The sequence below is a fragment of the Cavia porcellus genome, unplaced genomic scaffold, assembly GCF_034190915.1.
Source record: "Cavia porcellus strain 051 isolate PalLab524CR breed Dunkin Hartley unplaced genomic scaffold, mCavPor4.1 scaffold_5, whole genome shotgun sequence".
NCBI lineage: Eukaryota > Metazoa > Chordata > Mammalia > Rodentia > Caviidae > Cavia > Cavia porcellus.
Window position 1 is genome coordinate 54275390 of NW_026947488.1, and position 12224 is coordinate 54287613.

At 35.0% G+C, this 12224-nt stretch overlaps 1 protein-coding gene across 13 annotated transcripts in view; it reads left to right on the top strand.

Annotated features, from left to right (window-relative positions):
• Positions 1 to 12224, top strand: part of Dock3 (dedicator of cytokinesis 3) — a 707026-nt gene that overhangs the window by 488575 nt on the left and 206227 nt on the right. The gene's annotated exons all lie outside the window — the stretch shown is intronic.

A 12224-nucleotide genomic window follows, 5' to 3' on the forward strand; every position in this document is an offset into this window, starting at 1 on the left:
AATAGAAACGGTGATAAGGGACATCCTTGTCTTGTGCCTGATTTTAAAGTAAAGGCCTTCAATTTTTGGCCATTTAGTATGATATTGGCTGTTGGTTTGTCATAGATGGCCTTTATTATTTTGAGGTAAAGACCATCTATTCCAATTTTCTGCAGGGTTCTTATCATGAATGAATGTTGGACCTTATCAAAAGCTTTTTCTGCATCTATAGAAATGATCATGTGGTTCTTACTTTTGGCTCTATTGATATGGTGTATTACGTTTATTGATTTACGTATATTGAACCATCCCTGCATGCCTGGGATGAATCCCACTTGGTCATGGTGTATGATCTTCTTGATGATTTGCTGCATCCTATTTGCCAATATTTTTTTTTTGTCTTTTTCATTTTAACCGGTACCAGGGATCGAACTCACGACCGCCTGCTTACAAGGCAGGTGCTTATGCCACTGAGCTAAATCCCCAGCCCCCTATTTGCCAATATTTTATTGAGAAATTTTGCATCTGTGTTCATTAGGGAGATTGGTCTGTAGTTCTCTTTTTTAGTTGGGTCTTTCTCAGGTTTTGGTACTAGAGTAATATTTGCTTCCAGGAATGACTTAGGAAGGATTGCTTCCCTTTCAATTTCATTGAAGAGTTTGAGGAGTGTCGGCGTTAGGTCTTCTTTTTATTTCTTGTAGAATTCTGCAGTGAATCCATCTGGCCTGGGCTCTTCTTTGTAGGTAAGGATTTAATTACGTTTTTTATTTCATTAATAGAAATTGGGTTATTCAGTAGTTTTACATCTTTATGACCTAGCTTTGGTACTTCATATGCTTCTAGGAATCTGTCCATTTCCTCTGTGTTATCAAACCTGTGAGAGTAGAGGTTTTCGAAATAGGTGTTGATGATTTTCTGTATTTCTATAGGGTCCATAGTGATTTCTCCTCTTTCATTCCTTATTGCATGAATTTGAGCTTTTTCCTCCCTTTTTTTAAATAAGGTTGACTAGGGGCTTATCCATTTTATTTATTCTTTCAAAGAACCAACTCTTCGATTCATTGATTTTTTGATTTGTTTGTTTAGTGTCTATTGCATTGATTTCAGCTGTGATTTTTATAATTTCTTCTCTTCTTTTGGCTTTGGGCTTGACTTGCTCTTCTTTTTCTAGATGTTTGAGGTATAACATCAGGTTATTTATTTGTATTCGTTCTGTTTTCCTGATATGTGAACTCAGTGCTATAAATTTTCCTCCGAGGACAGCTTTCATTGCACCTCACAAATTCTGGTAAGTTGCATTTGTGTTTTCATTTTCTTGTAGGTAGTGTTTAATTTCTTCTTTGATTTCCTCTGTGACCCACTCATTACTCAAGAGTGTATTATTCAGTTTCCATGTGTTTGTGGGAATTTTGTAGTGTCTTTTATCATTAAATTCTAATTTCATAGCGCTATGGTCCGATAACATGCAAGGGATGATTTCAACCCTTTTGCATTTATTTAGATATGTTTTGTGAATTAATATATGGTCTGTTTTAGAACATAACCCATGTACTGCTGAGAAGAATGTGTGTTCTGTTGTTGTTGGGTGGAATACTCTGTATATGTCTATTAAGTCCATTTGTTCACAGGTGCGATTCAGTTCTTTTATTTCTTTGCTGATTTTCTGTCTGGTTGATCTGTCCATTGGTCTGAATGGTGTATTAAGATCTCTTGTTAGAATTGTGTCACTGTTAACTTGGTTTTTCATTTCTGTTAGTACTTGTTTTATATAACTGGGTGCTCTGGAATTTGGTGCATATGTATTTAAGATAATTATCTCTTCCTCTTGGAGTTTTCCCCTAACCAGTATGTAGTGACCTTCTTTATCCTTTCTGATCATTATTGGCTTGAAGTTCACATTGTCTGCAAACAGAATAGCCACCCCCGCTTTTTTGGGGGTTCCTGTTGCATAAAGTATTGTTTTCCATTCTTTGACTTTCAGTCTGTGATTATCCTTTTGGGTTAGATGGGTTTCTTGTAGACAACATATGGTTGGATTTTGTTTCTTGATCCATTCTGCCAGTCTGTTTTAATTGGTGCACTGAGACCATTTACATTAATGGTTATAACTGTTATATATTGGTTTATTGTTGACATGTTATCTTTCTGCTGTTGTATCTTTGTCTTTCGTTTCTCTTTAATTGTCTGCTTTGTTTAGTGGTTTTTTCCTAGATGCATCTAGGCTGTCTTTCAGTGTTCTTTGCAGGGTTGGCTTGGTGATCGTGTAATTTTTCAGCTGTTCTTTGTCATGGAAGTATCTTATTTCTCCATCTATTTTGAAGGACTGTTTTGCAGGATACATCAGCCTAGGTTGGAAATCATTTTCCTTTAGAATGTGAAATACTTCGCTCCATGCTCTTCTTTGACTTTATTGCTTGTGCTGAGAAGTCTGCTGTGATTCTGATAGGTTTTCCTTTATAGGTGATCTGTTTTTTCTCTCTTACAGCTTTTAATATTCTATTCTTTTGTTTGATTTCTGGGATGGCCATTACTATGTGTCTGGGTGTAGTTTTATTTTGTTTATGGCTATTTGGAGTTCTATTTGCTTCACTGATCTTGACATCGGTTTCCAGTCTCATGTTTGGGAAATTTTCAACTATTACTTCTCTAAATATCCTCTTGACATCCTTTATGTTGTTCCCTTCTTTTTCATTTATCCCTATTAACCTTATGTTGTTCCTCTTTGCGTCATCTTGCAGGTGTTGAATTGTTATTTCCTGATTTCTTGTTACTTTTAAAAGATCTTTCCTTTCCTATTCACTGGCTGCAATCTTGTCTTCAAGGTCTGAAATTCTATCTTCACATTCATTGAGGTGGTTTTTACACCTTTTGATGGAGTTTTTGATTTCCTGTATATCTCTTTGCATCTGCTTTATATATTCTATTTGTTTCTTATATTGTTCATCCAGGGATTCTATCTTTTTGTTTATCTTCTCAAGTTTGTTAACTGTCTTCTTTAGATATGTTCAGCATCTCCTTCATTTCTTTTATCATTTCTTCTTTTACCTGAGAGATTATTTCTAGTTTCATTTCCTTTAAGGCTTTCCAGAGTTGCTTCTTTATTTCAGTTACTATTATTTCAGGTATTTCAGGAATGTCGCATATATTTTCTTCTATGCACATGGCTCCTAGGCTTTCTTAGGATGGGCTGGATGTTTGAGACTGCATTTTGGTCTTTTGTTTTGTCATTTTCCTATATTTTTGAGTTTCAGGTTTTGTTCCAAGAGAGGTAGAGAGGTCAGCCAGGCTGGGACAGAATTCCCTGCTCCCTCCTTACTCGCTCCTTCCTGATTTTGACAGGAAGTGGGATCCTGGGCCCCAGGGGAAGAAAATAGTTCGCCGGGCTGGGGCGGAGTTCCCTGCCTCTGCTGTTCTTACTGGACCAACAGGGAGCCAGAGCCTGGCCCCCAGGTGAAGAGGAGAGTTCCAGACCTCTGTTGGACTTATGTGACCCACAGGAAGCCCGATCCCCAGGCAAAGAAAAACCCTGTGTCTAATTCTTGTCTACCATTTACTAACTAGCCAAAAATAGAGATTGCGGGGCTGGGGATTTAGCTCAGCGGCATAAGCGCCGGCCTTGAAAGCAGGCAGTCGTGAGTTCAATCCCTGGTACCGATAAAAACGAAAAAGCCAAAAAAAAAAAAAAAAAAAACAAAAATAGAGATTGCATCAAAAACTAATCATGACTTAGGTTACCTTGCCTTTGCAAAAAACCTAGTCCTTTTCCAAAGAGCCAAGTTCTCTTTTTCTCTGCTACAATAAAACTAGGAATAGCATTAGCAGTGTCTTTCAGCCTTTTTAGAAGCAGTCCATCTCCTCATAACTATCATTAAATAATAGAGAAAATAGAATTTTTAAAAAGAAAAGTAATTTAGGGGTATGATCTCTCTTTGTTAATAGGGATTTAGTTACAAATGGTAATGACAAAAAAACTAGCACTGGTGTTTTTTTTCTTTGTTTGTTTGTTTTTGTCTTTTTCCTTTTTATCGGTACCAGAGATCGAACTCACACTGCCTGCTTGCAAGGCAGGTGCTTATGCCTCTGAGCTAAACCCCCAGCCCCTAGCACTGGTGTTTTTAATGAGTTTTTAGAACAAAAATATTTCTGAGAATTTTTTAAAAGTCTATTTTTCTTTTCATTTTAACCTAATACTGTTTTCCAAATTAAGTAAAAAACTGTCCATCACCATATTACTGTATCTTCAACATGATGTTATATGGAATTTTTCTGCACTAACTGTTTTACTTGACTCAGACTTGAAACTTAATTCACAATTACACGTAATTTGGGCTTTATATAATCAACTCCATCTGATTAATTTCAAAATAAAAGCCTAGGTATCCTCATTACCTATTTTTGTTTCAACTCTATTCTCTTTGGAGTTGTTTACCTTTAGGCGTAAGGATCTTCTTTAAAAATGGTAATTTACAAAGAAAAATCATGCCATTGTTTCCTTCCATTTTGCAATCCCCCACTTTCTTCCTATACCAAGTTTGTTCACTGATGGACAGAATAACCTACTTTTTCATATGGCTTCTTCCCTTTCAAAAGTAGTAAACAGAAATTCAAACTCCTCATTATTATCATCTCATCCCAGTGGATCCATTCCAGGGGCAAGGAATTTATGGGTACCATTCTGAAATGATGTATTTTTGCATGTATCAGCTGTTCCTTGCTTCAGTGCAAATTCTCAGTGCAGATGGAGACTTGCACAGCATCCTTACCAAAATAATACTGTCAAGGTTAATTTGCCTGATTGCTTCCAAAATAACAGCTTTCAGTACAAATGTATCAATTTGCAAGAAATGAGATTCATGTATCGTATTTTCTTAGCTCCTTCCTATGGGTCACACCTAATACATCTAAAAAACATAAAAAATATATTTATAGAAAAGATAGGTTTTTGAAATTTTTCTTTTCAAGGACTAACAGGCTTAGAATGTAAGATAATTTTTTCACTTAAAAATGTTAACGCAGACTTTATTCATACAGACTTCCAAATGCATATTAGTAAAATTTATTTTGTATAGTATGGGATTGTTCTAGGATTAGTAATTTTTATCTTGGTGCATTTTAATAATGTAGAACAATAGGAGATCCATTCTGACATTTTGGTACATGTATCTAAGATATTTACATGATTGTCATTCCTAATACCCACTCTCTCCTTTTCTTCCCTCTTCCTCATTTCCTTTTCCCATCTCTCTATCTTCTAGTTTTCTGTTATCTCTCATTTATTTAAATTTATTTTTAGGTTAACATGCTTTTTGAGACTGGTGTTTTTCACATAACATGATATCTCCATTTTCCTGAAGATGACATGATTTAGTTCTTTTTTATGGCTAAATAAGACTCAATTGTGTATATACCACATTTCTTTATCCATTTCTCTTTTGAGAGATATCAAGTCCATTTTCACAGCTTAGCTATTGTGAATTATGTGTTGTGAACAGGGTATGCACATGCCACTATAGTGTGCTTTCTGATTCTTTAGAGAATCTACCAAGGAAAGATATAGCTAGATCAAATGGTATATTGAGTTTTAGGTTTTGAGGATCTCTATACTGATTTCCTATAGTGACTATATGAGTTTATAGCCCCATCAACAATGTAGAAGGGCTCTGTTCTCCCCGCCCCCCATCCTGCCCTCCAGCATTCATTGTTTGTTGTATTCTTCATGATATCCGTTGGAAAACTGAGGTGAGAAGGATCTCAGTGTAGCTTTGATTTGCATTTCCCCATTAACTAAAAATGTTGAACATTTTTCATAAACTTGGCCATTTGTACTTCTTTCGAGAAGTGTTTATGTTCAGTTCATTTGCCTATGTTTCGATTTGGTTCTAGAGTTAGTTCTCCCCCACCCCTGGGGTGTTGGTGGTATTTTTGAATTTTTATATATTTTAGAAATTATGGGGCCGAGGATTAACTCAGCGACATATCCGCCTGCCTTGCAAGCACGTGGTCATAAGTTTGATCCCTGATACCAAAAAAAATTTTTTTAGAAATTAATCATCTATCAGAAGAGTGTTATAACTCAGGCCCCGGTATAAAATTCAAGGAAGCAAGAGACCGAAAATTTAGGTGGCAAAGGCTTTATTTCCAGGCCTGGCAACGAGTCTCTGGGAGCCAATTTGGAGACTGTCTCCCAGAGACTGAAGGGAGGACTTTAAAAAAAGGCTGGAGGAAAAAGGGGGGGAGAAACAAAGAAAGCTGCAGAGCCATCAAACTTGTTGACCCGAGTCTGGAAACTGTATTGCTGTCCACTTAGCTCTGACAATCTCGGGAGTTCCTGGTGCTTCTCAAATTATTCCCATCCTACAGACTGACATTATCTCAGAGTGGCACATCTGCAGCAATATTTGTAGAAGAAAGTGGAGAGTTAATTATCCCAGGACAGCTTTTTTTCGCTAGTGGGTGCGAAGGGGTCAAGAGTTACAAGAAGCGGAAACTTAAGTTTTACAAAGATCTGATATCTAACTCATTTGATGCATACAGAACAAAAGGAGAGCACTGATTGGGGTTTGGGCCATAGTATTTCCCGGTAATTTCTTTGAAGCTAAACAGTTCTTAAAATTGGGGCAGGCTCATTTTATGACAGATCATCACTGGGTCGGGAAGAGGTCACCAGAAACCCAAATTCTTTATGGCCTAGATAGATAGGTGAGGGGAGAGGGAGGCAATAAGGCGCCATACAGAACAAAGAACGGTGGTTATGTGTCAAGGTCAGGTAGAGGGTTAAACTCATATGCAAATCTCTCTGCACACAGCAAGTTACTTCAAACAAGTGTAAATTAGTGGGCCATCCTAGTTTTCTTTAGCTCTTTAGCGAGAATAGAGGCACCTAACAGTGATTAACAACCCTTGTTAGCTTGTTTTAGCACAACTTCTGGAGTTTGTAGAGGGCAACAATGGTTAACATATCAATTAGGTGAGATTCTTGTAATTCTTTACAGAGGAGAGTATTGCTCAACATATCAATTAGGTCTCTTAACATATCAGTTAGGGAAAAAGGATAAAAAACACATTTAGTAAGTCACATTGCAGGTTTGCTATAATACACAAAATAATGAAGGTATTTTCTTAGAGTACAACAAAGAGTAGCTAGCAAAGATTTCCCCCATTTTCTAGGTTTTTTCCTTTGCTGTGCAAAAGCTTTCCTAACTAATGTATTACCATTTGTTTAGTTTTGATATTATTTACTGAGCTATTGGGGTCCTATCAGGAAATCTTTCTACCTGTGACTTCAACTGTTTCCTCTATGTTTCCTTCCAGCAGTTTCAAAGTGTTTAGTTTTACATTCTAATTAGAGTTCTCTAGAGGAACAGAATCATTATAAAATACATGTATAGTTATATAAAGGGATTTCTTAGGTAGACTTGCAAGCTTAAAAGTGCAAGGTTCACAGTGGCTGCCTTGCAGGATCAGAGGCAGAGAAATCCAAAATAACTGTCTGCTACTGGGGAACCAAAAGATCTAGTAACAGTTGAGGATTGGAAGCTTACTGTACAGTCACTATTAGAAGTTGTATCAGAAGATGAAAGAATCTGCAGTGCAACTTTCCATACAAATATGTCACTTTGCAAGAAATAGGGTTCATGTATTTTTCTTCTTTGTGGACCATATCTAATACGTCAGTTCTTAAAAAAAAAAAAGGTGTTTATAGAAAAGATAGTTTTTCCAAAATTTTCTTTCAGACTTAATAGATTTAAAATGTAGGATAATTTTTCCACTTGAAAATGTTAAAACAGATAAAGAAAGTGCTCAAAGGAAAATTTTATTGTTTGATCAGCCTTGCATGCCTATATCTGGTAGCCTGAGCAATTACTTTGAGGATAACAATATGCAATTCAACAACCATTGTTAAATTCCTATCATCTTGTTTTGAAATCCAAAACAATCCTGCCATTGTTTTGTTGTTGTCACTTTGCTTTTCTTGTTGCTTTTTGTTTGCATCTTGATTTTTGTTTTTTCTCTTTAAAATAAAAAAATGTTAAAAACAGACTTTCAAACAGACTTCCAAATGTATGTTTGTGAAATTTATTTTATACAGTCTAAAATTCTTCTATGATTAGTAGTCTATAATGGAAGGCTGAAGAAACTGGAGACAAATATCCTAAGGCATTTCCTTTTTTCCTTTTTGTATTCCATCTACTATACTATAGGCCTGTTGATTGGTGCCACCCACATCCAGAGTGGGTCTTCTCCCTCAGTTTACTAACCTATAGATCTGTCATCCACAGACACACCTAGGATTTTACTAATCTCCTAGGGGGACTTTAGTCAAGTCAAATTGACAAATCACAATTAAGCATCACAGACTTGCATCCATTTTGTTTTGATTTTAGTACCAGGGAAGAGATAAGGATCTAGTTTCAATATTCTGCAGTGGATATCTACTTTTCCCAGCACCATTTATTTATTTTTTTAAAGGAGGCGGTCTTTTTCTCTGGCATCAGTTGGCTGCTTTGTCAAAAGTCAGGTGGTTATAGGTTCTTGAGTTTGTTTCTGTATTTTCTGTTCCACTGGCATATATGTCTGTTTTTGTGCCAGTACCACATTGTTTTTGTTGTAGTAGCCTTGCCATATAATTTGAAAGCTGACATTGTGATAATTTCAGCATTGGGTTTTGTCTAGTACTATTTTAGCCTCTCTGGGACTTTTGTGCACCCATATGAATTTTAGATTGTTTTTTTGCTTATGTGAAGAATGTTTTTAATATTTTAATCAAGATTGAATTCAATCTATAGATAGAGTTTGGTAAATAAGACCACTTTAACAATATTAGTTCTGCCAATCAATAAAAAATGAAGATCTTTCCATTGTCTAATGTTTTATTCAATTATCTTTTATCATTGTCCTATAGGCATTTTACCTTCTAGGTTAGGTTGTTTCCTAGTTTTTTTAAGCTATTGTGAATGGAATTGTTTCCTGATTTTTTCTTGGCAAGTTTATTTTTGGCACTATAAGAAAGCTATTGATTTTTGATTTTGTATCCTGCCATTTGCTGAATTTGCTTATCATATGTGGAGCCTTCTGATGGAATTTTTAGAGTCTTCTGTATGAAGAATCATATCATCTACAAAATGTTTTATTTCATACTTCTTCCTGTCCTTTTTTATCCTTTTTATTTATTTTCTTTGCCTTATTGCCCTGGCTAAAGTTTAAAGTATTGAGCAAGAGTTGTGAAATGCCCATATTTCATTCCTGTCAATTTGAGGATATATCCTTGTATATTTATTTTCTGAGGTTTTGTATCATGAAAAGGTGCAGAATTTTGTCAAAGGCTTTTTTACATCTATTGAGATAATCATGTGGTTTTTACCTTTGGTGCTATGTATCTATGATAGAGTATTTATTGATTTCCATTTGTAGAACCATCTTTGTACTCAAAAGATGACACCTATGGTGTCAGGTGCATACATTGATCATGGTGTGTGATCTTTTAAATGTGTTGTTGAATTTTACTGCAATTTTGGCATGGTGGCACACATCTGTGTTACTAGCACTGTATGAGTCCTACCCAGGCAACTTAGTGAGACCCTGCCTCAAAATAAAGAGATGAGACTGTAGCTCAGCAATAGAGCCATCCTGGGTTCCATTTCCCATTACACGCACCCACAGATCTTATTGAAGAATATTAATTTCTAATTTTCTTTTTTTGTTGAGTCTTTATCTGGTTTTGGTATCAAGTTAATTCTGGCTTTACACAATGAGTTTGAAAGCATTTCTTCCCTTTTTCTTACATGGAAAAATTATGAGTGTATTGATATTAGTTCTTCTTAATAGATATGTTTAAATTCACCAGTAAATTCACTTTACATGCTTTTGTTAATGTGGAGATTTTATTATTTCAACATAAATTCTTGTTATTGATATGTTTAGATTTTTAAATATCTTGGGTCATTTGTGGTAAGGTCATATGTATCTTGAAATTTATTCATTTCTTCTAGATTTTCAAATTTATTGGAATATAAATTTTCTTACTTGTTAATATTATTTATTTTATCTCATGTTCATGACATATAATGCTTACATTCATTGAGGTTATTAGGTTTCTATGCTAGCGTATCTTTATTTCCATTTTCCTCCTCCTCTATTTTTGCCCATGTTCTCTTACACCTCTTCCCATTTACAAGAAGTCTGTCCCCTTGTCTCCTATTCATCCTTTACTGTGCTCCTTGTTTATACTCTGCCTTACTCAAATGAGAGACACTAAATGATATTTAAGCATGTGTATCTGGTTTATTTCGATCAACTATACACATTTCAGGTGCATACATTTTCCTACAAATGTTTCAAATTTGTCCTTCTTTATAGCCAAATAGTACTCCATTGTGTATACCACAGATTTTTTATCTAGTCATCTGTTGACAGATTTATAGGTTGAAGATTCACCTATTATGAATTGTGCTGCTATAAATGTTGATATTCATGTATCATTGTAATATGATGTCTTTATCTCTTTGGGGACGATAGAAGGGTGATAACTGGGTTGTATGGAATTTCTAACTTTAGTACTTTGAGGAATTTCCATAATGGTTGTATTAATTTACATTAGTGCTGACTTTATATCCTGCTACATTGCTGAATTGATTGTTAATTCTGAGAGGTTTTTTGGTGGAATATTTTGGATCTTCTGTATTGAATATCATGTCATCTGCACATAATAATAATTAGAGTTTCTCCTTTCATATGTGTATCCTTTTTCTTTCTCTTTCTTGCCTGATTGCTGTGGTTAATGTTTCAAGTAATGTGTTGTAAAAGAGTGGTGATAATAGACATCCTTGTCTTGTTCCTGATTTTAGAGACAGATTTTAGTTTTTCTCCCATTAAATTTGATGGTAGCCTTTGGTTTATCATAAGTAGCTTTTATCAAAATCAGGTATGGTCTTTCTATACCTATTTTTTCAGGGCTCTTACCGTAAGAGTGTTGGATTTGTTGAAGCCTTTTCTACATGTATTGATATGATCATGTTGTTTTTCACATTGCTTCTGCTTATGTGTATTACATTTATTGATTTGCATTTGTTGAAACCATCCTTGTATTTCTGGGATCATACCTCTGGTTATGAGGTATGATCATTTTGATGATGTCCTGCATTTTATGTGCTAATATGCTGTTGTGGAGTTTTACGTCTGTGTTTATTAAGAATATTTGCCTCTAGCTTTCTTTTTCCATTGGGTCTTTGTCTGGATTTGGAGTTGGAGTGATGCTGGCTTCTATAAATGAATTTGGAAACACTCTGTCTCTTTAAAGGGCTTTAGGAATATAGGTGATATATTTAAAGGTTTTGTATAATTCAGCAGCAAATTCATCAAATCTTGGATTGTTTTGATTTGGTAGAGTGTTACTGTCTCAGTTTCATTGCTTGTTATTGGCTTGTTTATCATTGTGTCTTCTTGGGTTAGTTTGGTAATTGTATGAGTCTAGGAATCTGTCCATTTCTTTGAAAATGTTGCAATTTGTTAGAATATAATTTTTCAAATTAATTCTAACTATCTTTTGGATTTCAATGATGTCTGTTGTAATTTCACCTTTTTCATTTCTCATTGCACTGATCTGAGTCTCTCTCTTGGCAAATTTGGCCAATGGTTTATCTATTTTGTTTATTCCAAAGAACCAGCTGTTTGAGTTGTTGATTGTTTGTATTTTTTTATTCTTAGTTTCATTTATTTCTGCTCTAACCTTTATGATATCCCTCCTTAATTTTGGTTTGGGCCTAGATTGTTATTTCTTAAATATCTTAAGACTTCTCATAATGTTGTTTATTTGAGCTTGCTCTGTTTTGCTAATATGAGCACTGATTGCATCTTGGATCCCAGAGGTCCTTCTGAGATGTACAAATATTGTCATTAACTTCCAGAAAATTTTAAATTTTTCCCTTGATTTCTTCTGTGACCCATTAGTTGATAAGGAATGTGTTATTAATTTCCAGGTATTTCTACATTTTCTTTTTAATTGGATTTTGTTGGTACATTTTAGATATGCATAACAATCACGCTCATCATGAGAATTTTTACCTGTACATGATATAACTTGTTTTTTCCCATTCCCCTTCTCTCCCTTCAACCTCTCCTCCCTTCTCCATTTACAAGCCTTTCTTTTCATGTTTTCCTTCTTTCTCATATTTTTACTTGTCCCTTCTTTCTCATATTTTTACTTGTCCCTTCTTTCCTTTCCCCTTCCCCTCTGTCTTGTTCCCTAT